Genomic DNA, 13,065 nt, shown 5'->3' on the forward strand with positions numbered 1-13,065 from the left:
TTGTCCATCTTTTGACCATGGTATTATCTCTTTAAGAAAATCAGTTCTTCTCTTTCCAAGATGACTCCTCTCCCTGAACACCTGAACCTCTTCAACCATTCTTGTTTGATTTTTTTCCTCTCCCATTTGCACCTTTTATCTCTTTCTTCCTATTGGGTCTTGCCTCTCTGCCTACAGATATGCTCAATATTCCTCTTGGAGAATAAATAAGATAAAACCAAAGCAAAATAAACAAAAGTAGCCCTTTTCTTTGTCTCCGATAGTGAGTCATCAGGTAAGTGTTGGGTGCCCAGCCTGTCTCCACATGTCAGCCCAGCCCACAGTCAGACCCAATCTTCCTCTTTGGCTCCTTCTTTACAGCTTCACATTTTTTGAAGAAAATATGTAATCATTAATTCTTCCTGTTCCTCATCTCCGATTCTCTCCTCATTCCAGGATCCTCTGGCTTCCACTCTCACAGGTCTGCAGACACTATTCTTTTAAAGGATGCCCACGTCATCTTGGTAGGGTGTCCCTACATCCTCATTTTCCTGGGATTGCTACAGTAGATACTTGTGGTCCTGGAGCTAATATTAATGAATCTCTGTTTTTAAATTCACAAAAATCTCACAGATTGGGAGCCCTCACAAATCCTTCCCTTTCTCTACTCGCCACTCTTACTCAAGTTGAGACCATTGCTCTTTCTTTCTGATGTACTAGAATAGCTTCATAACTTGTTTTGCTGCCTACAGTCTGTCCCCATTCAATCTTTTGTCCATGGTAAAGGGACTGAATTTTCCAGAACCACATTTCTGATCATGCCAGGCTTTGACACTGAGAACTCCTGTGGTTCCTCCTTATCTACTGATTAGATTTCAAGCTCTAGGTTCTGCTTAGCGTGCTTTCCCATATCTAGACCCTGTATCTAGATCCTGGGCCCATCACTTACCTTTCAAACATTATTTCTCCTTTGCACACATTGCTGCATCTGGTGGCCCAACTGAATGGACACTTCTCTTCCTCAAGTCTGACTGCAGTTACCCCATTGGAGACATTGTTTCCATTGTTCCATCATTTTCAATACTCTCCCCTCTCTAAATGCCCATTTACTACCATCTTTTAAAGTTCAATTCAGATGTCATCTTCCTTTTGACTTCCCTGATATGTCCTCTGCCCCTGAAATGGAAGGTTTCTCTCTAACCCATGCAACCCTAACTCTCCCCAGTAGGTGTAACATTTTCGGCAATATGTTCTATCTGAAGACAGTTTTTTTCCCCCCACAAGAACAGCACCTGCAAATGCTTACTCTCCTTGTTTCTCTGTCCTCTGTCCTTCATCATGCGGTATATATCAGTCTGTCCAGGGAAAGAAGGAGAGTTGCTTAATTTAACTAACCTCATTCTGTGTGAGAATTGAACCAAGCTCTGAGAAGGTCACTACAAAACCCGTAAGGGGCTCTATTTCTGCCTTGCAGGTACATAAAGCTGAATTGTGGAGAAAGAGTGCACACACACATGAAAATGACTTAGAGACATTTTCAGAGCAGCACATAAACAGGTGCAGATTAATGAAGTGCCCAGGGAGTTGGTAAGTGCTGAAAAGATGCAGAGTAGGGAGAGCCTATTGGTTTTGTGGTATAATGGGTGAAGGCTTGGCAGAGAAGGGGGGTTTAGCAGAAGGAATAGAGAAGGGGAACAACAGTATTGCTGGCAAAGGGAGGGAAGATTATCCTGGTGTGTAAGGGCAGATGGACAAGAAGCAGCAATGTCTCTTTCCTCAAATGCCTGAGGGGCAAGGCTGGCTCATTCCTGAAGTTTAGCCCCAAATCAAGATATTCTCCATCCTCAGTTAAAACATTGAGGAAATCAATCCTTTATGTTTAATGATAAGAACATGCACTTTGCAGTCAGACATGCTGGGTTACATCTTTTACTTATCAGGCATGTGATCCTGGGCCCATCACTTCACCACTCTAAGGCTTCAGTTTGCCCCCAAAATCTTCATCTCAGCTTGGGGTTTAGAACATGGGATTTGGTAGTGTATTAAATTCTACCACTGATACACTCTGGGTTTGTGCCTTAGAAAAGTCTCTTAACTTCTCTGAGCTTCTTCATCTCAATAGGTTAGGTATGAGAGTGACTGTAATAGTGTACATAAGAATCTTCTATATCAAAAAAGTCAATCCCTTTTAGAAAACTATGAAATGGGAAAACTAATGATTACTCGCTGAGAATGTTGTGTAGTGAGCCATCATCCGAAGTGCTGGGCATAAAGTTAGCACCTAATAAATGAAAGATTGATACTACTCCAAGACAATATATGCCCGAGATTAACCAGAAAAATGCATTACCACTGTACTTAATCAACTGCATCATTTTGGGTTGAATATCTGTCTTCCATGCTTGAATGCAATTCCAAGCATTCAGAGCTTTGACTGTCTTCTCTACCACTGGATGCCTGGTACTAAACATAATTTCTAATACAAAGTCAGTGTGAACTAATGCCTAGACAAACAAGAGGGATTAGGGAAATAAAGTTTTAGTGGAAATTATGGGACTTGCACAGCTGATAAATGGTAGATTTCTATGGACTAATGAATTGTGCAAATGATTTCAGAATTGTTGGAATGAGGCCATTTGCATTAAATATGGAGAGTATTAATAAGGCTGGAGATTCTAATTTTCTCCAGTCTATGTTCTTCTGTATTATTTACACCTTATTTGCAACAAATTCATGTTCTTGGCCCCATATTCTCTACCTTTATTCTTTGTGGGGGTTTGGGTTTTTGTTTTTTTTTTCTAAATTTGACCTTTAATTCTTTAATTTTTTAATGGATTTTATTACTTACTATATAAATTAAAAGATTTGTAGGCAGAGTCACCTTGGTTTTAGGAAAGTGCTTGCTGTTAGAATCTCAGGCATGGTGTGTCTTCTGACAATTATTATAATTATTGGAAAACCTGAACTAGATTCTGGAAAGGGGGAACATTTCCTTGGAGTAAGTTACATAGAAAAAAAGAGACAGAAAGGGAAAAAAAAGTCTAAAGACTGAAGGGAAGGTAAAGAGGTTTATTCATGGCAACTTAATCAGCTTAGTGAAACTTTATCAATTTGCGTTCTTGGAAGTGGTTAACAACTTCATTCGCAAATGTTTATTAAACACCTCCTACATGCAGTGTTGTGAAGTGTTACTGCTAGGTAGGGTGAGAACTGGAAGAATAGGGCACAGCCTCTGCTCTCCAGGATCCTCTGTCTTCGTTGTGGAGGGAAATTTAAACCAGTAAGCCTCTTGACCATCTTGACTTTAGTCTGTAGAAGATAGGCCAGGATGTTGAAGGAGTTTGGAAACTGGTCATCTGAGAAATGATGAAAAGATGTCAGGGTTATTGCCTTGGAGAGATTAAGTAGGAACAGGAGTTTCAGAGACTAAATGGAGGAGTGTTGATTTCATGTGGCTCCAAGGGGCAGAATTAAGATTGATTAACTTATTATTTCATTCATTCATTTATACATTAAATAAATACTTACAGAGCATCAACTAAATGCCAACTATTGTAAATGTCACAGAGAAAAAATAAAAAAATCTATGCCCTAGGAATAGGAATGCTCCAAAGGAAGATACAAAGGAGATTTGCCTCAGGAGTTGAACCTCTCTGGAACCAGAGCTTTCAGAGATGGGCCTCATAGGAAGTAGGGTCAAAAATTTCCTACAGAGCTTTCAAATTGTTCATACACAGAAAGCATTCGAAATATTCATTTATTGATTTATCTAGCAAATACCACTATTTATTATAACCCATAAACTATGCTAAGTGATCAGAATACAGACAAATAACACACAAAGATCCCTGTCTTCACAGAGCTTGCATTCTAGATGGAAGGAGAGATACAAATAAACATGATAGTTTCAGGTGATGATGCATGTAAAAAATAAAAAGCATCCTTTATAATTGTGATAAGGAGAATCTGAATGGGATGTTTTAAATTGGATGGTAACCTTGCAGATTACTTCCCCACTCCAGTGATTGCCCTCGGCTGAAGAGTGCTGCTTCACCCAAGATCATGCTCTCTTCCAGGGAAGTATGGGGGCAGTTCACATGCAATGACTCACCAAGTACGCATATAAAGACCTGGGTACCTCATTCTAATAAGGGACAACTATACAGAACCTTCTTCACTCCAAAACTCCCCATGGCGTTGACTGAGAGTTTCACTGAGCAGTCATCACATTTCAACTTCTCCTTCTGTCTGACCCTGCTTTCTTCACTCCCTCACAGATTTCCATCCTGAGAACACTCCCTAGTAAATTTCCTGCACACAAATTTCTGTTGTAGAGTCGGCTTCCCACAGTCTGCTTTCACATGACCTGTGACGATGTAACTGATAAGGAGTTGACCATGCAAAAATACGTTGGGTCTATTCAGCCATAATGAAATTGATGGCAATATGGTATCATTATTGATACAAGTCCATGAAGATAGGATCATTTCCTGATTCCCAAACAAACATGATCACAGCCAGCTGTCCCCTCCTGGATTTTCTCTCTGACCATCGCTGCCTGAACATTCCCTCAGCTTGACTCAATTTCAGGCAAGTTTCTTTTTGACTGTAGTCCCCGACCTCCATTTTCTTAGAGCATTTGCTTTAGAAAACTTGGAATTATAAATGCTTTCTCTGCCTTTTAAGGTGTAAATCTTCCCCAAGACTTGCCAGGTTTATGACCCAGTAATGTCTTTCTCAAGGACAGGAGCTGTCCCTTTGAAATATAATCATCAAGGAAGATAGGCATCTTATCTCCCAGTCATTGAGGCTAACTTTGAATAAGCACCAATTAGCAAACAGACATGGTGTAATCACATTAACCAAACTCTTTCCTAATGCCCTCTAGTAGTTTTCCACTAGCTCACCAGCTGCTTTAAAGAAATTAAATGAAATAATAGTGGCTGGGTGGCCCAGTTGGTTAAGTGTCTGCCTCCAGCTTAGGTCAAGATCCCAGGGTCCTGGAATCCAGCCCCACGCCTGCTCAGTAGGAAGTCTGCTTCTCCCTGTGCCCCTCCTAACGCTCATGCTTTCTCTCTCCCTCTCACTCAAATAAATAAATAAAATCTTTAAAAAAAAATATCTTCCTTGCCTATTGAACAGCTTCTGATGCAATTTTTTTTTTTTTAACACCTCCTTTCTCTGGTGATCATTTTAGCAAGCAGGAAGACTGGCAAAGAAAAAGAGGCTGGGCTTAGCAGAGCTTGATCCTGCTGGCAATAAACTCATGTTCTGGATTATTCATTGAATTCCTCCTAGTCAAGACCACAGGAGACTGTAAGAGTCCCTGTAGTTAGACTTCAGTAGGGCAGCAACAATACATCTGCTGCTATCTCAGACACCCAACTGGATAATGAGGTGGCAAAGAGCCGGCTCTGGAGAGCCAAGCATGGGAATGAAGCCTGGGCTCTGGCATGGCTGAATGGGCAGTTGAGATTTTGGGCCTTGGGATCTACATTAGCAAGCTCCAAAACATACTGAGCATCCAAAAGTATGATGAACTTGGCTATTTCCAAAGGCTCATCCTACTCTGATAATTTCATATCAACTTCTCCAAGCATCAGCATGTACTTCAGAGAGTTCGTTTGTTGTCGTTACACGGTGGTCTATTGAGCTGTCAACCTGAAATTTACCTTGCAAACTCCTATTAGAATCTGAGTTACCTATTCTTTGCTATTTTTTGTTTGTTTGTTTGTTTGCTTGCTTGCTTGAAGGTTATTTTTCATTAGGATAAATTCCTAACATTGGGATTAGTGAGTCAAAGTGCATATCATTTTTATGGCTTTTGTTACCTGTTCAGATTGCCTTTTTAAAAAATGGAAAAAAATTCATTTGCTGCAAGCCCTGAGTATACCAATATCTTACAACCTTCTCCAATTCCCTTTTAGTGATTTAAATATGTTGTTTTTGTTATTTGTTTGATGGGACCTGGTAATTATTTTAATATAATTTGAAAATATTTAATTACTCTGGTCTATTTTTCCTCCAGGTAGCATGACAGAGACTCTTGACATGTTTCAGGTATCTGTCCCTGGGCCCAGCCCTCTGTTTTCATCTTCTCATTGGCTAGGTTTAAAGGATTCTTTCTGTGGTTATTTAATTACTGTGGTGTGAACAATGGTAAAGGTGAGATCTCAGAGGAACCAGTGCCAAGCATGGAGAGGTATCTAAGGAAGGGCTTATTTCTGGGCTCTGAGAGAGGGTCCCTCTAGGTTTAGGAAGGTGCACACTGAACCTACTTCCTGTACTCTTTTCCTCCTAACCCAACCAGTTATGAGACGTTTTGTTAAAATCAAGTATGAGCAGCTCAAAAAAGTAAGAAGCCCTCTAGAGGTCGCTTCATTATGAGGCAGCCACATAGGAATGGGAAAGAACATTTTGACTGGTGGTTCTGACTGGTGGTTCACTGGCTAACTGTAGATACATGATACAGTTTCTTTATATTAAACACACAAGCAAACAAAATTGTATAAAGTTCAACATTTTGCAAAAATATTACACATATTTTGGAACAATTGATACAGTACGCAAGAGTATACACTTTTAAATAATGGTGTCATTTTCCAGTTTTGCTTCTGGGAGACATCCTGCGTTAAGGTTCTATGTACTTATATAGATTTTTAAACATAACCTTGAATATTATTATGAAATATTATATGCATACAAGAAACAATAGGGAATGATGTAATGAATATTTCTTTACCTGTTATTATCCGGCTGTATCAAATTTATCAAACTCCCATATTTCAGATTTTTCCACATTTGGAATGTAAGTGCTCTGTGAAGGATTTCCTTGGTGTTTACTCTACATCAAGTTCCTGTACTAAGTTATTTTCACATGCATTGTATCCCTTAATGCAGTTTGTACTACCATCCCTTAAAGAGGTAGTATTATACCTAATTTATAGATGTGCAAAACTGAATCTCAGAGAGGGCAGGAAAGGAATGGAAGTTTTACAGATAATGCATGAATGGAACTAGAGTCTAAGGAGCGATCTGTCAGACTCAGAACCAGCTTTGAGGTTTGATTCCTTCTCTCTTCAGTTTGGGGTGTGTGTGTGTGTGTGTGTCTGTGCGTGCGCACGTGCGTCCGCGTGCACGTGCACATGTATGCCTGAGTGTGTGTGGGTGTGATTGCATGTGTCTGAGTACACATAAATGAGATGTCTGTGTCTGGAATGTGTGCATGTGAGTCCATACATGCACTTGAATAGGTGTCTTAGAACAAGGGAGAGAAGATCTTATCATTTTAAGGGATGTGGCTCCTGGTAAGAAAAGGAATTACTCTTTGAATAGTCTAAGCATCTCTCAACACAAGTAGAGCAATGCCTATTCTCAGTCTTTTCCAGGGGAGGAATGGCCTCTCATTTTATTTTTTTATAGGAACATCTATCCCTAGCCTACAGTTTATGAGCAGCTTTCTGTCGTGGGCAGGAGCGTTGGCTCACTATAATTAATTCCTTTCTCACCCCCACACTTGAGAGTGAGAAATGAAAGGGCATTAAAGGGAATGCAGTTACAACCCACAAAGGAACTACATAAAATGTTACCTTTTGGCTCAACACACTGCTCTCTTCATGAGTCCTATTCCTAAGTCCCTATCGCAGCACTGAAGACAGGGTTTATTGCTGGCTGAGACCCAATCACAGATTCATTGGCAGTCATTCTCCAAGATTTGGTAGGGGTATTCATTAAAACTTTGCTGAAAGTAAAGATTTTGGGCCAAAGGTTTTCTCTTATTCCATATGTGTTACATGTAAGATAAATAAGGGCAAAGGAAAGAGATGAATTTTTGGTGGAATTTAAAATCTGGAGTCAGAGAGTTGAGGGTGAGTCCCCACATTGCCATGTAACAATCTAGAGTAAGGTTAAGTCACCTAGATTTTCTGGATCTCAGTTTCTCTATTTGTAGCATAAGCATTACAATACATGTCCCCTACGGTTTAGGGGAATGTTGGGTGAGTGAAGTGTATACACTGCCTAACACAGTACCTGGCACATAGTCAGCTCTCAGTGCTAATAATGATGTAAATCAGAACCAGTTAAAGCACTCCTCCCATTTATCTTCCCATGTACAATTTACGATGTGCATTCACGTCATGTCACTTCATCCTCAGAGCAACCCATTAAGACAAGCATGCATTCTCTTTTCTTTTGCACACGTTTCATAGGCTGAATGGATGGCTTGGTTAACCAGTGCTCTTTCCATTGCAACAGGTGCCACCATGAGAGGAGAACAGTGGCGCTTCTAGCTCTAGAATGTGCTGGATGACTCTGTGAGGAAAACCCTCAAAACGCAGGCTCTGCTCCTTTCCTGTAGTAGGACAGATGGTCTTAAAGAACAGGGGCCTTACAGGCCAGAATCCTCACACCGACCTTTTCAGTACATGTGCAAAACCTCAATCTTGTTTCATTTAACAAATTTCAAAATGTTAGTTGTATTGACTTCTGTGTTTCTTTCTTTAAACAGGGCAGGTTTTCAGGTGCAATGTGCAAGTCAAGGTTCTACCTTCCTCTGTGAATCAGGAAAATAAATGATGGAGAGGGCTGGGGCAACTCCAAGGCTTGGATTTGATTTTTCCTTCCAGGGGACGTCTCCACAGAGAAAGACAGGAAAAAGGCTAATTCAGGGAGGGAAGGTTCTATGGTAAAATGCAGATATCCTTTCCTGGTGTTCCTATCAGTCTTTGGTAATTTGGGGAAATAAGGAAAAAGAAACAGGTTGAGGGATTCGTTCTTCCCTTATAAAAGATGAAAGAAACAGAAAAAAAAAAACAAACAAACAGGGAGGAAAGGAGAGGAAAGGGGAATATGAAACACTTAGTTAGCTTTAAAGTTTCGAGCCTTTTATCCTTGCAAATTTGGAAAACAAAGCAAGTATATAGAGTTATTATTATTGCTTTTTTAAAAAGATTTGTTTATTTTAGAGAGAGAGATAGAGAGTGGGGAGGAGAGGCAGAGGGAGAGGGAGAGAATCTCAAACAGACTCCCCTCTGCATGTGGTACGCAATGTGGGGCTCCATCCCAGGACCTTGACATCATGACCTGAGCCAAAATCAAGAAGAGCTAGACACTTCACTGACTGAGCCACCCAGGCGCTCCAAGTTATTATTACCGTTTTAATCAATGTAACACATCCATCTACCCATTTTCTGTTTACTGAAACTAAAATCTGTTATCAATGCATTTGGGTGAATGGTACCATCCTCTAGCCTTGGGTACCGATCGACCCCTTTCAAATCATGAAATGTCTCCATGTGCTCTCACAGAACCAGGGTGGCGGACATTAATTTGGAAGTCTGTCCCTCGGGCACTCATCCATTTATTTGTATTTGTTTATTTAAAAAATTTGTCTACAAACACTTGCTGAGCATTTACTTTGTGAATGGAGGAGCTATCCTAAAGCCATTATTGCTGGATTCCAGGAGAGTTAGGTGAAGTCTGTATTTCTGGAGAAAGGGAGAGATTCAGCACAAGTAGTGGTGCTGCTCTTATATAGACCCAGGGAGAACGTAGATGGATCCTCCCCAGAGCAGAAAAGCAATGTTCCTGGAGACTAGGTGTGGACACTCAGTGCTCACCATCTGCTGAACTAGAAGATGATTCTGCCTACATGTGCTCTGGCTGAATATTGAAAGTATTCAAAGGCGTACATCATGATGAGGTGGTGGTAAGGGAAGCAGGAGCCCTTACATCTTGGCGGAAAGGAAGTCATGCCCTCTGAACCATAAGGGAACTGGGCAATCTGGTCCCACATTTGGGAGATGAAGAATCTGAGACTCCGACAGAGAAGGTGACTTCACCTCAGTTTCCTTTTAGGCAACAAGGGCATTGAATCCACATCTCCTATCTCGTGTTTGATGTTTGATGTTTTTTGGCTTTGTTTTATTTTCCATAAACTGTAGTGCCCACAAAACATTATAATACAAATAATCACAGAATCTTAATTATATCATTTTTTGTTACACGTGGTTTTGTTTGGGGAAGCAAAGATAGGTTCATTGAAGTTGGGAAGTGATGGGTAAGTAGAGGGTTGGCTAGGTGACAGATGCCAGGGCTGCATTGAGGCACTTTGAAGGTGTGTGTTCTCCAGACAGATGGATATTAGTTTAATTTTATGATAACTTTGTGGGTTGCATCCCATCAAAAGTAAAAAGCAAGAAAATTATTAACAAAACCAATCCCAGGGATTCTTTCATAGAGTCTGTGATGGGCTGCCAGTGAGGAGCTCAATCCTGACAACTGCCATGTGATGAGCTTGGAAGGGGATCTTCTCCAGGAGAATCTTGAGATGATTGTAGCCCAGTCCACAGCTGGATCAGAACCTTATGAGAGACCTTGAACCAGAGGGTCCCAGGTAAGCCACATCCAGATTGCGGTCCCAAAGAAACTTTGAGAAAGTTACTGTTGTATAAGTTGCTCAGTTTTGGGGTAATCTGTGACTTACCAGTAGATAATTAATACATTATTCCTTGCTGGGATCAAGACATGTTCAGCCTCATTTTCATGTATCTTCTCCTTGAAGCCTTTGTCCAAAGCCTTGAAAAAGAGGGTCATAAAATTTCTTCTCATAATTGTTTTTAGTGAACACAGACATCAAACAAACCATTAACCACACAGCTAGATACTTTGTGGCTTTTTCAGAGTCATAAAAGTCTGAATCTGTGGTTGATTGACATGGAAACATCCAGTTATTCAGACACTATGCCCTAATCCTGATAATGCCTCATGTTCAGACAAGCCCCTTGGGGCTTCTCAGGCCTATGGTGCCCAGCACCTTAGGCTAAAGAAGATGAACAGAAGGTCAGAAGCTAACTCCAGGAAGGGAGTGGAACTGCTGTCATGTTAATCTTCTCAACACAGCCTTTTCTACTACAGTAGCTCCAGATGGCCTCCTTGGATGCCATGCATTATTTCTCAGTGAGTCAGTTTCCCTGGCTTCCTTTAGGTCAAGGATCCCAAAAGAACAGGAGAGGTAATTTGCAATCTCCTGTAAGCCTATGGCAGTTTTTATGTTAGTATCTAGGGAGACCCTCCTTCCCTGGGGGATTTGGGAGCTTTCTCTTGCCCTCTGCCTCCCCCTTCTCTAAGGGGAACTACTACTGCCAAGCATATTCTCAGAGCTCCTCAAAAAACATACCCAGCAGCATGTCCTGGCAAAAATAAAGGCAAGAATGAGGATAGGCTATTTCTAGATAAAAATTTAAAAAGTATGAGCAGAGAAGAAAAATTAAGCTCATGCGAATTTCCTGCTTCTCCCACAGTTGTAGGGGCCTATATACCAAGAATTTGGTTTCCCTTAATATTTTATTTGTGCAATATTTTAAACTTATCCAGAAAAGAAGAGAATAATATGATGAACTGCTATGTACTTTCACTCATCTTCAACACATACAGTGAATGTGGACTGTAGATTATTCTTTTTTTTTCTTTTTCTAATTATTATGTAGATTATTCTTTATGCATTTCCAAGACAATATACCACTAGTCTCTCTCTTTCTCATTCTCTCTCTGTGTCTCTCTATTTCTGTGTCTCTGTGTCTCTCTCCTCCAATGCTATTCCAGTGTATATCTTGCTGTTTCTTTTTTTTTCTAGTACCATGGTCTGGGCTGAATGCATAGGTATTGAGGTAATATGATTTTGTCTACATTTCTGTTCATTAAGCATTGTTTATTGAATCCTCACAATAGTACTCTGAAGACAGTACTATTATTAATTCCATTTTACAGATGCAGGAACTGGTCTGGTGAAATGACGTCACTTGTTCAAAGCCGTGGAGATGGACAGTCTATGATACGAAGGAAGATCTATCAGAAAATTGATCAATACAGTTTAACAAATACTGTTTCCTCAAAGGGTTTGTTTTCCTCTTTCTTAAAATAGATTTGTTTGTTTTCCATGCAAAAGGAAGTAAGATAAGTCCTCATTTTTACCCTTTGCTGAGGTGGGAAAGTGAGAGGCAGGGATTGTGCTGAGAGCACATTGTGACCAATAGCCACAGGTCAGCTCAGGACATCCATCTGGGGTGCTGGGGAATAAAATTAGGGAAGGAGAATAGTTTATTTCAGCTCTGATCAGAATAAGAGCAAAGGAATCGATGTTTACCAAATGAAACTTACCTAGAATAGCACTTATTTCCCAAGTCCCATAGGTGTTACCAACTGAAACAGGAAATGAAAAGCTATTAAAATAAATGATCCAATAGTGTTCTTTAAACAACAATCAGCACTTTGATGAAAAGGAAACCCGTACCACCCTCTTCTTTATTTTCTAAGCTCAAGCTCATAGAACTTTCTTGGTATGTCAGCACTAAATTTGGGTAATGACTGCTAAGTCCTAGACGCCAGTACTTAAAAGAAAGTAGAAGTTGAAAAGATCCTCTATACACGTGGGTGTTATGCTTACAGATAATTTGTTGCTAGAGCTAGAGGAAAGTTGAAAACATGGCTATAAAAAACAAAACAACATAGGAGCCAAGTCTTACATTTTATTTAATTTAATATGTTTGATAGAAAGGACAGAGATTTCCAAAATTCTTCTCTCCCATTTCCTCATGAGCTTTAAAGAAAGCGTTGTACCTCTCTTAATCTTGTTTCTTTCCTCATATTCCACTGAAATACCTGTGAAAAGTGCAAGGGGAGGAGAACAATAGAGGTAAAGTGAAAATGATGATGATGATGATGATGATGATGATAGTCTCTTTTTCCAGTATTATTTCTCATTGGTACTCAGAGTTATGATTTCTATGTAGTTTTATAGCTCTGGGGGCGTTTTAAAGGTGTTTTAAGGAGGATAGAGTAAAGGTCACTGTAGTAGGTGTTCTAAAAGTAAATGAATACATTCTATTTTATACGTATATATACACAAAACCTAGTATATATCACATTTTCTTTACATATTCATCTGTCGATGGATGTTTAGGTTGTTTCTACATCTTGCATGCTGTGAATAATGTGGCAATGAACATCCAAGTGCTACTATCTCTTCAAGACCCTGATTTCAGTTATTTTGAATAAATACCCAAAAGTAAGATTGCTTTTTTACAT

The sequence above is a fragment of the Ursus maritimus genome, unplaced genomic scaffold (genome assembly GCF_017311325.1).
Source record: "Ursus maritimus isolate PB19 unplaced genomic scaffold, ASM1731132v1 scaffold_7, whole genome shotgun sequence".
Taxonomy (NCBI): Eukaryota; Metazoa; Chordata; class Mammalia; order Carnivora; family Ursidae; genus Ursus; species Ursus maritimus.